The sequence below is a fragment of the Excalfactoria chinensis genome, chromosome 7 (genome assembly GCF_039878825.1).
Source record: "Excalfactoria chinensis isolate bCotChi1 chromosome 7, bCotChi1.hap2, whole genome shotgun sequence".
Taxonomy (NCBI): Eukaryota; Metazoa; Chordata; class Aves; order Galliformes; family Phasianidae; genus Excalfactoria; species Excalfactoria chinensis.
In genome coordinates this window covers 21,887,860-21,911,686 of record NC_092831.1, presented here as the reverse complement: position 1 = coordinate 21,911,686, position 23,827 = coordinate 21,887,860, and the positions used below count along the sequence as shown (strand labels likewise).

General features: G+C 36.6%; 1 protein-coding gene across 10 annotated transcripts in view; it reads left to right on the top strand.

The window, feature by feature from the left end:
• Window positions 1-23,827, top strand: part of PDE1A (phosphodiesterase 1A) — a 186,996-nt gene that overhangs the window by 54,108 nt on the left and 109,061 nt on the right. The gene's annotated exons all lie outside the window — the stretch shown is intronic.

Here is a 23,827-nt window from a genome sequence, read left to right as displayed (position 1 = left end):
CTTGTGAAAATTTCAGTGTAGGCTTTTGGCGTAAGATGTTTGTAATAAACAAACATCTGCAACGTGTCCAAGAGAAAGTCAACTAGTGTGTTCTAAACACCTTAAACTTCAGCACCTCTTTCAAGTGCTCTTGTCTGTATTTTTCACTGAAAGCTGATGTCATGATGTTACAAAGGAACAGTCACATTATGATTCTTGCTATGGAAGTGATGATAGGACACTCATTTTAGCTGGAAAGATTTGAAATACTGAGCTTCTAAATGTATGCCACAGTTACTATACAGTCTTTTAGATGCTGAAGGCAAAAGTTTGACTGGGACCTCTGCATCAATTCGAGTACTGAGTGTTGAATGTACTGGCTATGGCTCTATCTATTTCCCCTGTGCATTGGGTAGAGATTTGAGCTGACTGTGGGAAAAGGAATTTCTGTTGTCTGCTTTCTTACACAAGAAAGTTTGTTTGCCTCTGTGGAAAGCAACTTTTCAATTATGGCCAGGAATTTATCAGAACTTGTTTGTGATATGCTTCTGAATATTTGCTATGAATCCTATTGTCGCTGTTTAGTATCATGCATTTCGGCAAATGTGTTAGCCGTGGAAACCTCAAAGTGCACCTAGCAGAGTAAATATTCTACCTGACGCTACACATCTTGCCTCTGAGTTTCACACACTGAAGCACAGATTCACAAAATTCCAACCCCTGGGTTGGGAGGGACCTCCAGAGATCACTAAGTCCAACCACTCTGATAATGCAGGCACCCTACAAGAGGTCGCACAGGTAGGCATCCAGATGAGTCTCAAATATCTCCATAGAAGGGGGCTCCACAACCTCTCTGGGCAGCCTCTTACAACTCAGTGTCACTCTGAGAGTGAAGAATTTCTTTCTTGTATTAATATGGAACTTCCTGTGTTGCAGTTTCTGCCTGTTGCCCCGTGTTCTGCATTTGCTCACCACTGAAAGGAGTCTGCCTACATCAGTTTGACTCCTAAGCTTTAGGTGCTTATGAAGTTCTAAGATTCCCTCTCAGCCTTTCCAGCAGAGACCTCCATCAGTTTGTGCAGACTTCTATTTCTGTAGGGTTTAATCTACTGCTTTTGTTCATTTTGTATATTCTGTACTACCATCAGAGTAAGAGTGGTGTTTCTTGGGCTGAAATGTTTTCTTTCAGAATTGTTCAATTAAGCAATCAAAAGTAAGTAAGTAAAACAGCTCCAGAAAATAAGGTTCGGGCTTCTTTAGGAGTAATTATAACAATGGTTTTCAAGTACTTGTCTTTCTCACGACTGTTATGACTGCGAGGCAGTGCTAAAATACTTATATCTAAAAAAAAAAAAAAAAAAAAAAAAAAAAAGGGTTATGTTATTACATAAATGCACAGCTGAGTATTTCTCAGACTTTCCAATGATTTCATTTTAGTCATTCCCTAGTTAAAAGGAAATCACTGACCTATCAGTGTTCTGATGGGAGACGTTTAAAGAGCTGAATTTTTTAGAAAACGTCTCTATACTGAATTTACAGATTAAACATGAGACATTAAGGAAAAGGATTAATTTTGCTGGTGCAGAGATATGTATGTTTGTATTTAGAGGAAAAATGGACAGATAACATTGATAATCTCATTTGGAAAGAATTCCTTTATAGATTGTCAGGAGAACTGTTTTGTCTTAGGGGGAGAACTGTTAGTGGAGAATGTGTGAAAGTCAATTACACCCTTAAAGTAATATTTTTACACTTTAGTCAAGAAATAGCGTGAATTATGGGGCTGAATCTGTTCTTGCTTTGCTTCAGAGGACTAGAGTACAAAGTACAGTCTACCATGTTAGTTGAGAATTCCAATCATCTTCTTGCAAACAGGTCATTGCTTGTGAAAGATCCTTGGATTTCATTTAGGTACATGTCTATCTAGTGTTTAAAAAGATACACAGTAGGTCCTTACTTAAAATGGTACTTCACTTTAAGATGTCAGCTTTTTATCTAATCTACATTTAAATAAAGATTTGTCTGCAGAGTTCCGTATACGTTTAACTTCATAGGTATTTTCTAAAAAATACATTTTACTTATATGTATATATATAATATATATACTATTACATTGTAAATGCGGTTTGTTGTTTAAGGTACTTGAACTGAATACATTTCTCAAAGAATGAGAAATCTGCATATGAGTAACCAATGAGAAAACTGGGCAATGTGCATGACCTTGGGTGGAAAAGCCTTTCTACATAGTTTTTACTCCAGAAAGCTCCACGCAAACTGATAATCTGCTCTTCTTATGTTCTGTAGTAAATAATTGGATATTTAGAGTAACACAGAGTCCATACCCAGCTTCTGCCCTATGTGGCCTTAGAGCCAGGTTCTGCCTACTGCACATCAAGTCAAAATCTGACCCTTATCTTCATACTGAAACTGCAGCACTGCTGCAAATGAAGAACTTCTCTGGCAGAAGGGAGGTTAATTTGAAGTAATTTGATTCTTAGCGTTGGTACTAAGCTTATTGATGTCAGACTGTATAAAACACAAGCTTGCTGTAACAGGACTTACTTAAGAAAAGGAATTGTGTATACTTCTGTCTTGACTCAAGCTTCTGGTCTTTGAATTAAGACATTTTCAGTATGCAGACTGCAAGCTTCTACTGTTTCATACTTCAGGGAGAAAGCAGAAACAAATAACAAGTGTCAGCAAAACATGTTGTATAATAGTGTGATTTAAATAATTCTTTGTTACTCAGAAGAGTAAAAGCTAAAGCACTTCAAACCACACTGGGACTGGCTCTGCCTGCCTGAGGAACATGTTGTATGTGTTCCTCTCTGGAAGGAATCTCCTCATGGCCTGTCCAGGTGCATCCTTCTTAGAGCATTTAATGTCACTGAGTTCACTTCTCCCTTAGCTTTTCACTCTGTGAGGTAGAACCTCTCTTTAGGCAGTAACTAAGTTTCCAGTTGGATTGTATTCTGGTGTCAACAGGACTGGAGTATTTGCTGCCCAGGGGAGCTTCTCTTCTGATACTGACAGAAAATATTGGTGAACTCTGAAAGAGATGCAACTTCTTTTAAGCATTTTGCTTCACAGGGGTTCACCCAGAGAATGGGATTTGAAGCAGAGCTCTGTATGCTCACTGGCTTTGTGTTGTTTAGTATTCTTCTTAATCCGCAGTTGACTTAACCCTGTGTTCCTCATTATGCTGAGGAATGGTGCGCAGTCTGTTTACAGTATGTCTTGGCTGTCTGCCACTTCACTTAGTGTCATATACAGAACAGTCTCCCCCACAATGTAGCTTTTTTGCAAGTAGGCATCTTCTTTGCAAGCAGTTTCTTCTGTCTCCACCGCTGTTGAACCTAGTATTAGGAATGAGCTCCATTTCTGAGCTTTAAATTAATTAGAAAATAACTTTTTTTTATGGCATATTTGTCAGAATTCTTTGTTAAATAGAAGAAGTTAAAATGCAGCATCTGAAATGTCTGTGGGGTTTGGACTCGCATGTAGTTAAAATAAGCTACTTCGTGTAATTGTTACTGATTTAAATCAGAGAATATTTACTATTGCCGTTGCTGTCCTAAAACTAATTTTTGCTATGCCAGATGGCAAAAGGGGTTGAGGAAAAGCAGAACTTTTTTGCCTTATCTTCTTCCATTTCTGTTACTCTGCATCCAAAAACCGACTCAAGATAGGACAGTTTTTAGGCTCTAAAAGCCCGGCTCTCCTGGAGCCAGTCTGTTGAACCTGGGGTGCTGCAGTGACAAATGCCTATTGCTGCATGTGTACAAGTTTTGTAGAGGAAAATAAGCCCTAGTCTGTGAGTTGCGGAAACTTGACTTGAAAGGAAAGTAGAGAAATGCATTCCTCCACACATGTTAAACTGAAAGCAAGAATGCTTTCAAAGGCATCAAATGCTGTCACAGGTTAGCAGCTTGCTATGTCTAAAAGGGACTGGAATGGGTAACCCTAGCTAGAAAACCTCCCCCTCAGTTGTGCCTTCACCAGACCCTCAGATACTTATGGGAAAGATATGGAACAGTTTCATAAACCTTGCTTGATTTATTTATTTTTTTATTTTTTTTATTTTTGTTGTTGTTCCCTTTTTCATGTCTCATTCATATTCTATTTTATACTGTATTTGGCGTTAAAGTTTGCTTATTTTCCATGTCTGTATGTGCAATTTGCATGAACTATGAAAGCTCACAAAAAATTAAGTGGAGAGATTATCATTATCAAAACCTAATGTTTTGTGATATAAGGTTTGTAAACTTATGAATACTGAAGAATCAGAGGAGAAGAAATAGACTAGGAGGTGGATAACTGATAAAAAAAATGAGCCAGAAATTGTCATGTAGTGGTAACTACATTAGGAACACATGAATATACAGTTGAAGAAGTTTTTACTTGTAATATTGCATATTTTTTTCCCAATGTAAAAATTTTAAAGGAAAATTGTACATTCTTGAAAAAATTCACATGAGAGCTGTGTCTAAATGGAACTGAAGTTAAATGAAAGCCACTATTTGTCAAAGTATGATTTCAGTAATGCTCTGAACAGGAAAAATGAAGAAACTGTAACGATTTACCCAGTGATTGATATGGCTCCCATTAGTTCTCTAATTACAGTCAGAAATGTTCCATTATGCACTGTGAACCATTTCTTTTGATTCCAAAACCCACGTGTGTTTCTGCATTTGGGTAGTTGAGGTAAATAATTCACAATAATTCTGTAGCCTAAAAATATTAACCCAATTAAACTTATAATATATGACAGATCTTTCAGTAACTATAGATATTTCATCCATACTCAGTTACTTAGCACTAGCAATATAAAGAACTCATTTATCTAGACATATCAGTACAATAATATTGTTGTATGAAAGGAATTTTCATCATATCTTGTATTTATTTCCCAGTTCATACTAATTTTTGCTGCAATTGCTAGCACTTATTGGTACTTTTGATGGATTAGAGAAAATGCTAGTCCTCCAGTTTACTGTGGCTAGGTGAACTGTTGCACTTCAGAAAGCTCTACTAGAGAAAGAATGCAAATTGAAGGAGTGATCCACAAGCTGTAATTTGCCCATGATACAACTAAGAACTGCAAAATCCTGTATTTACAGATCTTTCAGTCTCTGTGTGATTCAAAAGGAAAGTTCCCTCTTTGCATTTTCAAATGTGTGTGTGTATACAGCCATCACATACGCTTCCCATTAAAATCATGTTATTTATCTGAGAACACTGCAGAGGAAATTAAAGATAGCATTTTATGAAGCCGACTGTCAAACTGCAATTAAATGAATTCTCAAATTTCTATCCTTTTTATTTTTGTTTAGCTTAGGCTTTTGCCTCTACTTATGCTTCTAAGATTTCAAAAAATGCTTTCTCTATTTAACTCATACATGTTCAATTCAGATCTCTGCCTAGAAAGGGGCTGCATATCATCTGTTGCCAAAATAGTTACATTCCTTCTAATTGGGGCCCCTTCCAGATACTTGTATGGAGGCACTTGCTTGGCCTGTTGTTGTGATTCTTTCTTTCAACATCATCATTCTCTAATTTAGTTGGTACACATTGAAGCCTTCTACAAAATAGTTACCTGTCTCTCAAAGCTGTTGGCCCAAGGCTTAGTTCATCAAAATGCACTCCCACATGTAACTGCTACTTTTTGCAGGGTCCTACAGAGTGCAGTCAAAACACCTGGGTAGGCAAAACCAAGCTGTCTTGTTGAATGTACAGCAAATGACTAAGTACTGAAATTACATTATTACCAGTGGATGTTATAAGAAGGCTAGGCATTGACTTCATATTTCTCTCTGAAAGACAAACGTAACTTCAAGTTAATGGAAATAGCATCTGTCCTGTAAGATGACCAAATAATTATTTAGTGAACTGAACATTAGCACTGCTCCATTTGTTTGCATTTGCCTCCCAGTCTGGTTTGCTCTTGGTATCATCTCAGGAGTAGAATTAGAACAAAACAGTTGCAGGCATTTCTGCTGCTGTTTACTCAGGATTTGTCCTGGTGTTAATAGCACACTGATGTCTTGACTGTTGGTCAGTGATGGGAGCAAAACCTGCACCAGGCTGGGCTGCTTGGTGGGGAAAAGACACTGCTCTGGTGGTGCAACAACAGGATAGGAGTGGAGCCAGGGTAGGTGGCCTGAGGTAGGCCAGGGGTTATTCCGCACCATATGATATTGTGTTGGAGGCCATAATGCTGTGGGGAGTTGGCCAGGGGACAGTTGCTGCTCAGGGGTTGCAAGGCGTTGGTCAGTGGAGGGTGGGACCAATCATAGTATTGTTGCTGTGCCTCGGTCTGCAAGTAATTGCACTGCAGCTATATATATTGTTATCATTGTGCTTGTTTGTTTTTTTTTTTGTTTTTTTGTTTTTTTTTTTTCCTTCCCATTCTTCTCTTCTATTTTAGTAAACTGCTTTTTTCTCAGCCTGTGAAGTTCTATTTAGTTTCCATTTCTCTCTCTCATCCCTCCAGGGGGGGCAAGTGAGCAAACAAAGTATGTTTAGCTGCTTTCCAGGTTAAACCTCAACGCGTCGATTAGAAAGCTAATGCTGCAAATCAAGCTTAGAGGTGTACTGGTTAGCAGCAAGCCCTAAGCTGCTTTGCCATCATATGTAACCAGCAGGTTTCCTTTTTGCCAAGTAAACAAAGACCCCTGAAGGGAGCAAAATCAGGCAACCAAGGAACAAAAGGGCTAAGCTTGACTCCCACACTGCAGAGCAACAGAGTACTTTGCTCGTGCTCTGGTGGCAGCGGGTATTTTGGAGGCTTCTCTTCTTTTTTTTTCTTCTGTACTGTCCTGCCACATCGTTTCATGAACCAAGCCATCAAAGTTTTGAAGTATGATCTCATAGAGAAGAGATACAGTGACAGTCAGAACATAATAGAAAATAATTCCTTTAATTTTACAAAGGAAATAAAAAACTGAGCAGTAGCAACTAAATTAAGAGAGAGAATTGCACTCTGCTGTGGCAAAGGCAAGCTGAACAGAAATTGAATACATTGATTAGAAAGTTATAGCTGACAGTGAAGTGACTCAGCTTTCACAGTCCATAAAGCTGAACAATTGGGCACGCAGTGCAGCATAACTAAACAAGCAAGCCTTCTCCGTCTCTCATCATCTTTAGGAAACTGCTTAGACTTACTTGTAAGGAGCTGCTGAAAGCATTCAATACCTGCTAAAGTCTGCAGCAGGTTGCCCAGTATTGGGGCTCTGATTACGGAATCACAGAATAGTCCGGGTTGGAAAGGACCTCAAGGATCATGAATCTCCAACCCCAGGCAGGGCCACCAACCTCCCCATTTAATACTTGACCAGACTGTCCAGTGCCCCATCCAGCTGGCCTTGAACACCTCCAGAGATGGAGCATCCACAGCCTCTCTGGGAAGTCTGTTACAGCACCTCAGCACTCTCTCTGTAAAGAATTTCCCCCTGACATCCAACCCGAATCTTCCCTCCATCAACTTCAAACCATTTCCCCTTTTCCTGCTGTTATCTATGCTTTCAAAGAGCTGACTCGCATCCTGTTTATAGGCTCCCTTTAGGTACAGAAAGACCACAATTAGGTCACCCTGCAGCCTTCTTTCCAGACTGAACAAGCCCAGCCCCCTCAGCTGCCCAGTAAGACACCTGCTCTCCAAGAGAATGTATGCAAGATATTTTAAATGGAGTACATGACTTATTCCTAAAACTCAAGGTGATCCTGGCTGCTTGCCAGAACCTATGTGTAAGTCTAATGCTGTTACATGATTTGTTTCATTAATTTCTGTGGGTTCTCCTAGAAAATAAGTTGTCAAACTGATCTGTGAGCTGCGTGAGTTTGTTGGCTATGTGGTCCCAAAGAATTTGACCTTTTTCAGCAATCGTGATAAGTTAGATTCTCTCCTGTGATTCATTCTTGCTTCCATTCTAGTTTTCTTTACTCTGCTAGTATAACTGTTTTTGATGCCATGCTGAGAAATCTTGTGGGTTAAAAACAACCTGGTAATACTTATTGCTGTTATTAATTTTTACTTGAATCAGTTCGTAGATTGGATTCCTTGCACATTTCCACATCCAGCTGCACCCTTTCCATGCAGGAATCTGTCTGGGTGTGGGAATAGCTGATGAAGTGATAGGAGACAGTCCTGTTTCATCTCATGCAGCTCACCAGCAAAAGACTAAGTCTCAGGTCAACTGTGTTTCAAGTCTGTGACACAGTAAAGCCTACTCTACTGTATTGAGATAAAGTATTGATGCAATATGAACTTGTGCTGAGGGTTCCAGTATTTTTGCAAGGTTAGCTCTGTAGTCATAGCTTTTATGAAAATCAAATTTTGCCCATGTCACTCCAGCTTTGTGATGCATCAGATAACATCTGTGCTCCTGTAGCCAACAAAAAGCTGGCCTGAAAGAAGTCCAGAATAAACATCCATGTTGTGTACTTTCGCTAATGCAGGAGAATAGTAATCATGTATTTGCACCTCAACTAAATCAGTTAAGTACTGCTAAGTAACCTATAACCAGCAGTCACAGAACTGTAACTCCTTAAGTCTGTTATTTTCCTTGGTTGTACCTTGCACCACTGGCAATATTTTGGATGTCTGTAAACCCTCCCAAATGGAAATAAAAGAACAAACACAAGAAGCACGCCTTCAAAAATATGCTACATGAAATTTTGATTCTTCTTGACCAAAATGCCCTGAGTATGGATACTCAGTAGCTGGCACTCTGCTGTTTATAGCTTGTATGATAGAGCTGGACACTTATGTTGTTTATTATAAGTTCTTTAGAATGAGTAAGAGAAATAATGTTCATCTGAGTCAGCCATAAACCAGCAGTAATAAACAAGTATTCCAAAATGTAAATGCATGAACAGTAATTCCATTCCTGAAGTCTTGCAAATATTTAAGTTTTCTGAAGATGAGGGATAAAGCTTCTATAAAATCTTCAATTACATCTACCTACAAAAGTTGAGGTCATAGACATGACCTCAGTGGTCATGTCTATGGTGGGTAAGCGTGCTCCTTTGTTAGGCAATTTAGGCAAATACATCTGATTTTTATGCCTTTCAGAGAAGCCAGGATACCTTTAAGTATCATCTGCTGGAGGACAGAAAAAGGAAAGACATGCTTTAAAGCTTTACTTTTTCCAGAACTTGTAGTTCTACAAATATCCACCCAAAGAAGTGGTGGTTTTGTTTGTTTGTTTGTTTTGAAAAAGTAAGAGAAGGAAATGTGTTTTTTGCTCAACTCTTCCACACTGATCATAGGCTTGCTACATGATGGCATAAATAAGTATTTGTAATCATAGTCATTCAACTTTTTTTTCTGGTTTTGTTACTGTTTACTTAATGAGCTCTTCGGTAGTCTTACAGTCTGTTGAATTACAGCAATGCAGCCTTCCAGGCAGAATGCAGATACTATTTGGTGCAGTGTTATTTAACAGGAAGAGATCTAAAGGAAGATGTTTGCCTATGCAAGTGGCTATGCTTCATTATCTGCTGTTTGACACTGGCTGTAGTTTGCTTGACCCAACCCTTCTCCAGACTTTTGGCGCCCCTAGGAAAATAAGTAGCCTCCATAAATATTATGCTGACATTTAATTGTTATGAATTTCTCTGATAAATAGTGTTTGGAGGCACTTGTATTTGAATGGTTCACTGCTAGTTTAATTTATGCCAGAAAGATGCTAAGGAGCAGACTACCAGGTAGTATTTAATGTCTTTTGTTCATATACAGTACTCAGCTATTGTCCTGCATGGGTAAATTGAAATGAAATGCTATTGGCTATTTTCTGTTGCATTTTGTGCAGAACATATTAAAGAATCAACATCTAGCATCAGATTTCTTACAGAGATGTGTGTTGCGATTTTATTTTCTGTTTGTTTCAAGTACTCTTCTGTTATTATCTCCTACACAAAGTAGATATTTTCAGCAACTGGTTTTATGTCTGTATGTCTCAATGATTACTGAAACACCTTTACTAACCATAACATCATTTAGTTTAGAGAGAAACCTGGTTTATGGCATAGTCTGATGACAGTGAGGTGGAGCCTTTTCTCTGCTTTATAGTGTGGTGATGAGGAAACTCCATTTTAGTGTTATATTTTTCTTGAGAATGCATCTTTTTAAGTAACTGGGACAAAAATTAGACTTCAAATTAGTTTACTTGTGACTAGCACTAGTATGTGTGTGCACCTGTAGCTCTTTAGAAGTGTTTAAAATACTTTTTTTTCCCTGTGAAGTTGAGCTTTATTACAAGTTCAATAATGAGAATAAATGTATGTCTTAACTTCCCTTTATAGCGCAGATATTTGAGGCTTTAACAACATCACATCATGATATTTCACTGGCAAGTGTTGAGTCCTTCCCTCCTATAGTCCCACCTTGAATCTGCCTTAAACTTTTGTAACTGTTTCTATTTCTTGAATGAACTACTACACTTAGGGAGTAACATTGTGATGATAGGAAGTATTACTTAAAGTGGTAAGGGTATATGTAAGTAGAGTCAGAAAGATTTATACTCTGAAATAAGTTTGTTTCTACTGGATACTTTCTGGTTTATGTGAGTGCTGACAGAAGTATTATGTTCTTTACTAAAAATGTCATAGGTAAAAACACTGGCTTATTTGGGCCTTTTGACTTTGAAGTTCTAAGCAGATTGATTTAATGTTGCTTGTTTCTCTGGAAATATTTAAAAATATTTGTCAAGCACTTGTCAAAATGAAGAATGTTAATAACATACACATTTAAATAGTTTAGTGATAACTGTGAGGAAGCTTTGTCTCCAAGAAAGAATTACATACTTCTATTTTTAGTTTTTCTCTGGAATAGTTTGGTGAGGCACTGTCTTGCTTGAGCTACAGATCAGAAAAGAATTTCTTCTCCACTTGATTCTTAGAACATCACTACTTTCCAGAATAATTTAAGGATATAATGTACAGAAGTAAGTAGAAGTAAAAGCATTAAAACGTCTTGGTCCAACACCCTTCCAAAGCTACATGATTTGTTTCCTGACTTTGTAATAAAAAATATATGATGCATACTGAATAGTTAGCTGTTATTAAATAGGTTAAGTCACATGATTCTGTTTGGAAAGAAATTGAAAATTGAACAGGATGGGAATATAAAATCAAACAGATCACAGAATACTTATGGCCTGGACTTTGTTTCCTAATTTTCGTTTAGTATTCCAAAACTTTCCCCGTGCCTTCACCACTACTGTATTTTATTCTTCAGTATTCCAAGAACATGCCCATGTACTGATGCTGTGGATCGTATGTGGTTCATATTCTGCATGAAACTGAATTTTAGCTGAGAAAAATGATTTGTCTACATAGGAGACAATGAAAAAGAGAGTTTAAAAGTGAACATATGGCAGCTGCTTGTCTGTTATGGGGTAAACACAGGATATGAGCATCCCAGAAGATTAAGAGAGTTTATAGCTGAGTCCAAACTTTCTGAGTTGCTCATATCTCTGTTACAGCCTAAAACAAAGTTTGTATTAAAAAATGTAGAGACTGTTAGAAGTCTAAATTGTGTATAAATTTAATGGGAGTATGACAATGCTTGTCCCGATGTTTAAAATAAGCATGATATTAGAATGCATATGGATAATGTTAGCTTTGATTTGGTCCTCTAATTGTATTTCTGCTTTTTCACTGTAAGCTTGGATATTTACTAACATCACATGCCAGCTCTGCTACAGACTAATTAAATTCAATCAATCAACAAAAATGCCATGATTTATTCATCATTTTTAAAATTTATTTATTTATGGAAAAAATTAGGTGGCTCAGGTGAGTGCACACCATATCAAGTCACCCCATCACCTGTTTCTCCTTTGAATTGCACTCAGTTTTGGACAGCTTCTTTATGGATATAGGAGGCAGTTTATTTCATCTTATGCATAAGATTCTATTCTGCCTTCTAGCTCTTTGCTGGTCATCTTTTCATTTGCAACCAAAAAGTTGTAACCAGAATGCCATTGCATTTAGTTTAAAAATATCCTTGTGTTCATGTATAAGATAAAAGCAAAATGTAAAGAGTAGATGATGGCTTAATGGAAGTGAATAATTTCCTGTAAGTTTTACTTAAGACCTTTTAGTTTGAAAGTTTAGATTTTCATAATCAGTTCAATACAAAAATTATCTCATTGCTTTAGCAGAGGAAGAGTCAGAAGTTGCAGAATCCTTGAATCATGTTGCTATTTAGGAACACATGGTTATTAATAGAACTTGATTTTTAAATGCAATCTCAAGTACATTCTTAGTTTGATGAGTGAGGGAATAGAATCAAACCATAAGACATCAGTTTTGGTAGAGGAAGGTTTCAAGGGAAGGAATTTGGAGGAAAGGGGAGAATTCTTTGAAGTTGTAGAGATTTACTGTATCTTTTTCATTCTAAGTAATGAAGAACAGTATTCGTTTCTTCATACTGCTTTTTTTTTTTTTTTTTTTTTTTTTTTTTTTTTTTTTTTTTTTTTTCCCTGCATTAGAATGGACTCAGGATACTGTTTAAAGCTCAAAAATGACAATGTAAAGATCCACAAGTGACAACAGATGTGATTTCTCACAGTGAAGTGCATTCTTATCATTTGACAATGATTAACATTATGATGATACTCTTGGCATAGAACTGAAAATTTTCTACATTGTACAAGCTATATTAAATCTGTCTTGAGCTGGCACCCATGTCTTGCTGAAATTGGCAGACTACCACATGCATGGGACCAATTCCAGCTTTATACATGGGCACAAATGCAAAAATCTCCATATGATGCTTCACCGCTGAAAATTATTTGATGATTTGCAGAAGACTGCTACATAATGCAGTTCTGTATCTCAGAAAAAAAAGTAATTTGTGGCCTAGCTATGGATTCTGTTTGCTAGCTCAGTCATCTGCTGTCTGGTCATCTGCAAGCATCTGCTGGTTTCTGACTGTACTGGGAATTTGTGATTCTGCCCAAAGGATCAGAAATCTTGTAGCTTTCTGAGACTTCAGTTCAAAGATGTGAGAAAATGTCAAGATCCAACCTTCATTTCACTTATTCAGTAGAAACGTGGTGTTGAACTACTGCTTCAGATAATGTGGACGGAATGAAGGAGGTCTGGGGTTTTGAATGAGGAAAAAAAGTATGCATAGTAGTTTTTGAAGTGTAATTATCATGATACAGTTGATGTCATGCCCATAGACCAAAGAATTTCAGCCTGTGATTACTCCAAGTCCATAATCTAATAAAACTAGCCTGGCTCTGGTGTAACTTACTCCAGTTTAATTGGAAACTATTGAATTATACCCCAAGAAATGAAAGATTAAAACAGATTTACTTTATTGTGACAAAAGAGAACGATATTTCAAAGATGTGGTGGAATTTGGCAAAGGTTTATTGCTCACTCCTTTTTATGAACACTGGGCTATGTAAAGTATGTCATAATTTTTTAGTTAGCTGTTACTAGATTTGGTTTTTCTTTCATTGCTTTACTGTCACCTGACAGTGAAATAAGGATTTCCTGAGGCTGCTTTGTTTTTTGTTTCCTCCCACCCCCCCCTTTTTTTTTTTTTTTTTTTTTTTTCTCTCCTACTCCAGAGGGAAGAAAGTTGTTTACCTTCCTTTGTCTCTTGCTTGGCTAGAGCTAGAAGGAGTATAGAAGCAGATTTCAACAATTTGTTATTTATTGCCATGATTTTGGATTTTTGCCTCTTGGTAATGAATGAGCTTTGTTTTTGCAGACAGACAAAGTAAAGGTGGGCCCCTCTGTTCACACACAGTCAGTTGTATCTCAGCTTAATTTATTTATAATTTAATTTAATATAATTATAATATTTATAATTTAATTTAATTTATTTGTACTACTAAAATCAGAAGATCACAAGTTGCATTGTAATCACCACCATGTATTATTATCACCACATTTAATGCATCTGGGAAATTTTCCCTTTGTGGATGAGAGGAGATAGACATAGGAAAAAAATTCGGTTGCTCACTGCCATCCAGGCAGCCAATAACAAAAGAAGAAGTGAGAGCTCCAGACATGTGCATCTGGACGTCTTCTGTTCTGTGCTTCCCAATTCTGTTCTACTGTTAGGGTGCTTCATTCAAAAATTTCATTTTAGCACTTTTCTATAGTAACTTGGAGAATGAAAACAGGCAGGAAGGCAGGGACAGTTGGAAGGGATAGTCTTATCTAATACTGTCCTCACTTACACCAAATAGCTGCATTGCATTCCCTTCTAACACAGCTTGCAACTAGCATGGTTCTCACAGTGTTGTATGGTATGTGCTGTTATAATAATGATCTATGCTGTATTAAGTGATGAAGTCTTAAATATTGTACTTTCATTTTTATAGGTAGCTGAAAGCTTCTCACTGTACGCACTCAGCACTGCTAAAAAGTGGCTAACCAATGAAAGCTAGAAGTTTTGTTTTTCCCTGCTGAGTTGCCTCAGAGGAAAGTGTCAGATACACAAAAGCCTTTGTTGCTTCACATCATGATTAAATCCAGCCTTCCCATTGAAAGAGTTCTTTTCTTTCATGTTATTACCCCATCACAAAATGTCTCTCTTCCCATCGCAAATATTTCAGTTTCCCTATGCTTCCCTTCCTAATTAACACTAAAAGCCATTCGTAATTTGAATCTAGAAGCTGCCATTCCTTCATGCGTAAAGAATTAAACTGATTGGTTACACATACAAAAGAGATACTTTACTCAGTAAACTATTTCTGTACTGAAAGACTATTAATGAGCAAATGTAGGCTATGGTTTTTCATTTTTAATTTCATTATCCAGAAAGCACCCATGCCTACACGTGTGATTACAGCTACCCAGATTGCCTTTTCTGTATAAATGAATTATGGAAGTGAAAATGAATGAAGGCATTATCTGAGCAGTGGTGTATTGTCAATTATAGATATGTGGTTATTCACTTATAACTATTCCACTTGGGTCCTTGTGTTTCAAAGCGAGGCACCTTTTTTTTTTTTTTTTTTTTACCTTTTTTTTTCTTTTTTTTTCTTTTTTCCTATTTACATTAAAAATTTCCTAACAAATTTGGTTTACCATATTTGTTAAAGAACTATTAACACCACTTAGCTCTTTCAGATTCTGTCTGGCCAAGCTTGTTTCTTCTCTCTTACTTCCCCAGCCTGTTTTGGAAAGAGGAATTACCTTCAACCCAGATTGTTTGAAGGAATTTGGGTAATTTCAAGGTTCTGGTTTACTGGCACAGATAAAGAGAGAACAGTTTGTAGCATGCAGCAAAAGTGGACTGTCAGAGCTGTGGTGCAAGTATCAAACTTGCTGCTGAAGCTGGGATTTTGAGAAATAAACCCCTAAGTTGTGTTGAAAATGTTTTCCTTCACTGAAGCTGACAGAGGAAAGGAAATATTGTCCCCAGTGCCATTAACTTCACTGCCAGTGCCGGAGCTGTGCTAATAACATGCATTGCCTCCCTCCCTCTGTGCAACTGCAACAATAGAGCATGCTGAATCAAAGAGTCAGGGTTTTATGTTTGCTTGGCACCATGCTAACTTAATCAAGAATGAACTTGCTCAAGGATTTTTTCCATAGAAATAGGACAACAAGACATGCTGGTACCACGCCCAGAGTATGACTCACAAGGAGAAAGCAGCAGAGAAGAAGAGTGTTTTTTTCCTTTCACAAAATCCCTTGTTTCCTTTCAAGGTTATGCACTTGTTTTTATTTCTAAATGTGTTATTTGATTCTCTTCTTATTAATGTTTGTAAAAATAGTCTTAAAGGTAGTTGACAGTAGTATTTCTTTAGCAGGTTGTTCTCACCTCCATTTTTCTTGCAGGATGCATGCTGCATTCCTGCTGTGTTTTGTCACTTCAACACAACATGAAATCCTCAATCCTGACATGACTGCAAGTGCTCTTCACTTCTCATCAGTGGGTTGATTCTAGGAAATCAGACCAGAAGATACCAATAAGATCTCTATCAACATTCATTCATTAGTGTTAAGTATTGTGACAGGTGTGTCTTCTGTTGACGGGTAAGGTATTTCTCATCCAGCCTAATCCCAAAGTCTAGCTTTTCCTTCTTTTTCTTTGTTGCAGGTGCATTTTGATCAGCCAGAATTTAAACAATGTAATGCTCAGATCACCTCTTAAAAATGCTGATCAGTATCTTTGCTTGTTACAGAATGATTAGGTTGAAAAGTCCTCAACTCACACCTAGTTGTAGTTACTTGATTTAAATTAGGCCATTGTTCTCTATTCTTGTGAACATAGTGTTTCCCATCCATAATAGTTCATTATGACCGTATTGCTTATTCTGTCTGTAGATATGGCAATCAAACAACTTCTCAAACATTAAACATTTCAAGCAGTTCTTGGAGCTTCAGTAACATGAAAACTTTAACGAGTCTGGGACTATTAAGCAAATACCTGTTGTTCTGAGAGCAAAATAGAGAACCAGTATGGGTCCTAGAACAAAGGCTTAATTTTTAGTTTTAGTTGATTTAGTCTTGGTCATGTCATTGTGTTTTTGCTAGCAAGAGATTTTTATTTTTATTTTTATTTATTTTTATTTTTTTAACACATAACTTATCAGAAAGAGACTGAAGTAATTAGAATTGTGCTGAGGGAATTCTTCAATAATAGAATCTGATAAGTGAGGCCAATACACATCAGATAAGCATATGTTAATGGGGCTTCAGGAAATTTGTGCTTATAGGGTAAATTGCTATTTCCATGCAAGAACAAAGGTATTAAAAATTATTTTAAAAGAGCAACTGAACAACAAAAATTGATTTAAAAAAATATATATTTGAAATGTAAAATATATATTTGAAATCTAAAATATATGTTTTAACATCATATCAACAGGATTTCTTTATTGGCCCAAAATTTTGCTTTTGATATGAAAGAAAGAAAAACAGGAAGAGTTTCACACATTTGTGTTACTGCCATGGGACATTTCTCTGTGATTACTGTTGATTCTGGACTTGCATAACCACGTGTGTAGAATCAGAGATGATGTTTTAATGAGGATTGTAGCTGAAAGCTATACATTCTTGATAATCTCAGTATCTACCATGTCAGAGTTGATTTGTTTTCTCTTTGTTTTGAATAAGATTCCAACTTTTCAAAAGTAGCAAAACTTGATTGGCTTGTTCTGGTGGCGTACTGAGGTGAGACTTGCCCAAGTTCACCTTGCAAAAACGTGCAAGTGTTCTTTAAAGATGACATACAAGGAAACAATTTCTCTCCCTTCCCAGCCTACAGAAGAAAGGTTCTGGACAGTGGCCAGAGTTCAAAACTAGCTGTATGTAGGATTCAGAAAACGATTTTTTTAGCGTAATTTATCCTGATTTGCTAATAATGGCAGTCTTTGCAATAGGGAGTTTTTATAATGGATAAGTGGGTGCACCACAACCTTCCACCCTCTGCATACTCACGTAGACTCACATCTCATTACTGTCTAGCTATTAATTGTATGTGTCTGTGAACAATGATTGCTTCAAGTTCTAAGCTGTCAATATGACTTTCCCAGATGAACATTTAAGTAGGTGTAAATGTCATGATAAGCATACTGTCTTCATGTATCAGAAACTTATTATATCCTTTTTGCTGATTCTTATGTAACTATACTTTTGGCTGATAAAATAGAATAAATAATTACATTTTACCATAACTAACTGCTTCAATGTGGGTAAAAATTCCTCTTACTAATTCTGATATATATTTTTTTTAATTGAAAATCTGACAAATCCAGGTGATACTTCTTCAAATGTTGTTATTTAGGTGAACCTCTCAAATGCTAGTTAAATATCCTAAGTCAAATAGACCAATATCGAATTCACCAGCATCAACTGACCTTCCAAAACTGGAGAAAGAAATGAAATGGATTTCTTTTATTTAACAAAATGTAAGAAGATAAGAATAATCTTTAGAGGCTGTATCTACTGTCTCTACTTATCTCTATAATACGTATCTACTGAAGTTGTAGCTGGGTGGCTGGAAAGAGAAAAATGCATCTGCTCTTTTTGAACGTTAAAACCTATTGTAAAACGTTGTGACTTCAGTCAGTTTGGATTTTTTTTTTTTTTGATGTATGTTTTCTAAAACACAATAATGTTAGGCCATTTAAATAGAACCAAACACACAGAAATAATGAAAAATATGGCATGAAGATGAGAGCTAAGAAAAAATTGGAAAGTAAAGAAACAGCAAAATATGTCATAGATGTGTCATAGATATGTCAATGACAGGGCCTTTTTGTGGTGTAGCTTATAGTAAATAGAAAAGGTAATAAAACTATTTTGGAATTGAAAGCTTTTGTTCAACATAGTCCATAGTTATTAATATTTGGTATTAACTTCTCGTATTTGATAACTTTCACGTATTTGTCTCTGTAATTTTCTGAAAAGCCTAGCAGATACTTCAGTTTTTCTGATGGTTTTGATGTGGTTATGTTCACATATTTCCTAATGCAATTTCTGCTGTGTAGCTATATGGAATAAGATGTTGGGTATCTGGTGCTTTTGGAATATGCAAAAATTTAGAAAGCTAGAGGTAGCATCACAAATATTCTCAAAAACGTTTTCTGTGGAGTATTTTTATACGTAGGTTCATCATGTGTGTCTGTGTTTCTCCTTCTGAATATCTGTGAGAGAACTGAATCTAAGTCTTTGATGACATAAACATTTCAGTTTCAATTCTTTGTTTTCTTGTCTAATTCTAATCATTTCAGTGGGAAAAAACCACTCCAGGTCATGTTGTGTTATGTTTTTATAAATAAGTATAGCTTCTATTTTTGTGAGTATATGTGCTAAGTATAAAAGAAAAATAAAAAACACCCCACCACCCACTCCTGGGATTTGGCAGCAGCGCGGTTTATACATTTGTGTAATATGAGGTTGAATGTAACAGTGCTTCTCTCACCTTAGGTGCTCTCCCAGGCTGTGCTTGTGTGGTTTATCAGAATATGTATTTGCAAGGATCTGTATTTTTAAATATACTTGGATTATCTGTGATACAGATTATATATATGTGAAATTACAGGACTTTATGGACACTTGAAACTTCCTTTGGTATAAGGGTTGACGTACGCATATGCTCTTTATAGAACAGAAATGGCGAGGATGTACATTTTCTCAAGACACTTAGAAAGCAGATCCAAAACTGAAAAATTCCATATGGGGAGGTTTGTAATTCCTGGGGATTCACATTGAAGTCACATGTACAAAACACAGAAGGTATCCAAAAACAGTTTTACAAACACTGGCTTACATTAAGCATTTCTCTCAGCCTGTTTATACCAAAACTGTTTCTTGAAATGTAGCAGACACCTCTACAGCTCCAGGTAAATAAAGCAAATAGGAAGGGCTCATTCTGATGGAGTGTGAAAACCAGGCTAGGCAGGGCAATCTTGTGTCTGTGCCTTTCAGATGGGTATTGTTTATGCAGTATCTCCCAAAAACTTCACAAATCTTTGCAAAGAGAAAAAGAAGGTTATTAAGCTCCTGCACAACTTTTATGCTTATAGGCACTTACTGTTCTTTACAGTACAGAATCTTATAACATTTTATAAGTCTCCAGAAGTTACTCTCTGCTAGTTATGTTGCAGGCCACTGTTGCAGCTACTGGGTGATGCTTCATCCTGGCAGTAAAAATCTGACCAATGTTGTGAAATACAGGCTATTGATAATCAGAAAAATGAACCCCAACCAGAGAATTTAAAGGGTATAATGGTTTGGGGCACTCATGTGAAATTCTAGACTAGCAATACTAATTTTTTTAACATTTATTGCAAATTGTGACTCCCACCCACCCAGGATGTTTTTTGTAGCCTCGTGTCTTTTGTGTCAGGGTCAGGAGCAGATACTTGAAATTTCTAATCTCTTATTGCGAAATCAGTGAATGGTAATCAGGGTTGCCTGCTATTTTTAAGCCTCTCAGAGACCTTTTTTCTCAATGACTGGGGAACAAGAATGTGAAAATGCTCAGACCTAACATTCTCTGGGCACCTCTCAGTGATTGTGTGATCCTCAGTGTTCAAACACTTTCAGAGAAAAAGATGGAGAGGAAAATATTTCTAATTTATTTTTCTGCTTTATATGATCCAGCTGATTCTACCTGACCCTTATTACTATATTTGGAGAGATCAGAACATGCTCCTATGCTTTGGTTTAACTATTTTAAATCAGAGATTTTAACATGATGTTCTTAGCTTGCCTATGTGAAGAACGTAGGAAGTTGTGCTCAGTGGCAGCTGATTTATGTTTTTTAATTAAATATGAAATAAAATGGAGACAATAAGGCCAGATCTCAATGAAATAATTAGGGTTTTTGTGCACAGCTTTAACTTCAGAGAGAAACTAAAGAAAGGACTTCAAAGCACTTTTAATAGTGTTGCCTCAATCTATGATGTTGATAAATTCCACCATTACAAGATTCTGCCTAGATAATATGCACACTGCCCTTGTTATTTCACTAAAGTATCCATATATCAGAAGAAACTAACTCAACTCTTCATAATCTCAGGCATTCTCTTCATAGATCCTTTTAACTGTTTCTGGAGTTCTTTTAGATCTTGTAGCTTAAAGCTCCTCCTAGCTCTTTTTCTTTGTTCCCTGTTTGCTCTCTGTGCCACTTGTGGAAAGTTTAAAATTCTGCCAGTTTAAGAAGAACCTCAGACCACATCTCAAGAAACTGTCGGACTTCTGTTACCTTCTTTCTTTTTGTATTCTTTTAGCAGTTGTTGTATTGCTGCATTCTTCTGTGTGCCTCTGTTAACCCTTAAGAAACGTGCTGTAGCTTTTTGGGCATATCCCAAAATAACATAAAAATAAGTGCCAAGTTCTTAGTTTTAAAATAAGACCAACTCGAAAGTATGAAATGATTCATCACTTCCTCTCATGTGTAATTATCACTGCAATCATCACTTATTATCTGCATGCACTGTTAAATTATGAGCTAAACATTACTGTAAGTTTGGAAAGTTGTTGTTTCAACTGAAACAACTTAAAAAAAATTATATAGCACAGGTGTGTGCTTTAAACAGGAAATGATGTGGATCTCCAGGACTCCCAGAGATGCCTTCCTTAGAATGTCCTGCGAGAAATGTGTCACATTTGTGTAAAATCTGTATGTGCTGAGGCTAGGATAGATGCTGTACAAAGAAGGCATTTCAGCCTTTTTAGCTGTGGTATTTGTCGTTACTGGAAGATGACTGCTGAAGTGAGAAGCTGGTTTCACACCTTGGTGGGTCATTTATCTCTGCCTGAACTGGGACTTAGGAGATCCAGTAGTTATGCCTAGTGTTCAGTTTGCATATTTATATTATTTCTTGTTCCAAGCTAATTGTCTTTAGCTTTCACTCCTACAGAGGCTCCCTAGCAATTATCTAGAAGCAAATAAGGAATCTGTTTTAACCAGGTATAGTCATAATTTCTTGATATTTTGAACCTCATAAAAATGACTCAAAACATAATTCGTTCTGTCTATAAGGAAATTATTGTGAATGCAGTCACTGCCAAATGTTTAAAACAAAATTCAGACTTAGTAGCATATTAATGTACTCATTTCTCTGTTAATTTATCGGGTAACTTACATTGTGAGATCTTTGGGGGTAGGAGTCAGCTTCTGTTTGTATACCAGCTGGTAGAATGTTGTCTTTATCTTCCCTACTAGGAATTTTAGGTACTATCACAACAAATGTTGATAATAAGTTGTTTAAAAATCTTAGAGTGAATGATTTTTATTTTTTTTTCCCAGATGTTATGAATAACTGCTACTTTGTCACACAGTAATAGCTATGAATTAGTGAAAAATCTTTATCTAGCAAGTAAATGCTATACTTTAGTGTTTCAGCATTTATTTTTTTCCATGTCACCTGAGCTCTGTTCATACTCAGGGAGAAGAGGTAAAGAGAGTTGCCTGTACTTCTCATGTCCTGTGGTGTTCAGCTCTAGCTAAAGGTAGTTCCCTGAACTTAGAATGAATAGTCCCAACACACATTATACTCTAATTTCCATAGGCACTGTGTACAGCTTCTGATTATTTACAGCTGGGCAAAACAGTCTTTCTGGTAGTACTACATCAAAGTTTTGACATTTCAGTACTGTTTTATCAGGAACATGTATGGATAGATGTTTTGTGCATTGTAATGTTCAGTTTAGAGTCTCAGATGGATCTGTCTTTTTGAATGTCATAGTAACAAATAGTTAGATATAAGGTAGTTTTCATTTCAGTTTTCTATTAGAGTAATTATATATCTGGGAGGAGATCTGAACACCTCCTATAGTTTTACACATTACTTTTAGAGCCAAGAATAGTCATATCTCTGACTTTTTCTTCAGGCCACTAATATGAGGCTGAGTTGGGAAATTTCAGTACTACTTCTCTTTACACCTACTATGAGTTGAAGTTAGTGAAGAGTCCTTTAAGAAACTGGATTAGGATAACTTCCCTTCATTTTGTGGCATCAGCTGAAGGAGATTTATTGACAGATATAGTACTGTTGCTTAACTTGAAAGATTGCACTGTACCAATGAGAACTAATTTTGCCTAACTCTAGACTCATATGTTTCTTTCTCCAATTTAAAAAGGCAAGATGATGATTATGAAACACATCACACACAACCTTGTGATTTAGTGAGTCAGCCTGGTCAAGTTTAGTGGCCTTCTTCTAATGCAACTTTCTTACAAGGTTTTTCAGTATTTCTCATTGGGATTTGAAGGTTTATTTGCATTACTGACTAAGCAAAAGGGTGATATCATAGACTTTGTGTCAGGAAGTTGGCAGAACATAAACTTTCCTTTCCTGGCACAGATCACGTTAAGAAATTTTTCAGGAAATATTATGCAGACTCAAAATCTGTCAAAAATATGAATGATGCTATGACAGAAACCACCTGCATAGCTCATGATGTTCTTGAATCTAAGAACCGGCAGGAAATTGCTGCAGTATTCCAAATAGTGTGGTTTTGGAACAAAGCAGAAAACTTATGAACAAGTTGATATTTGCCTTTTGCCACCTTAAAGCAGCTCTCTAAAACGTACCCCAGTGGATATGCTGAAACTGTGGAAACTGTTACTAATACTAAGTTGAATATCCACAAGTTTGTAAGATCTGTAAGAATAGGCCATCTAATACAGAACAGGGATGAAAAAAATATTGTTAGATTTATTTGAATAGGAAAGAGATTTTCAAAAGAAACTATTACTAAATAGTCACTGAAATAAAAAAGAAAATGAACTCAATTACAAACAAACAAGCAAAAAAGGTATCTAGCTCTTGTCACCTTCAACCTAATATTGGTTCAGTAGATACTGAAAAACTCATATGCAATGTACTTTTCCTGGGTGACTATTCCTGAAACCTGCCTGGTACAAACTGATATTCCAGTGTTGCCACCATTGTTTCCAGTCAAGGTCTGCTGAAATGTGTGGATGAGCTGATTGAGATGTTCTTATTTTGTGGTGTGATAACTATGCATGGCCATCCAGAAAATGGCTTGCCTTTCTTACCTCTGTTGCCACTGTTGAAAAGCACCACCCACCCCTCAGTGTGCTCACATCCACTGCTTGATCTCCATAAGCATTCAGCAAGCATCAGTGAATGTCAGTGGGCAGCATTTTATCCATGAGGTGCAATTCAATGACACATCTTGGCTTCATAAGCATTTTCATGTCAGATGCCATTTTATCACACTGTCCCTCTGCTGCCATGTGTCCCAAGGCAACAAAATGTAATGGAATATTGGTGAGAAGGTTCAACTTTTACTGCCGTACCACCAACATCTGGTTCTGGTGTCATGGGCCAACATAATAAAATAGAAGGCATTGCTTTTTGTGCTCACACCTGGTATTGAGATCTGA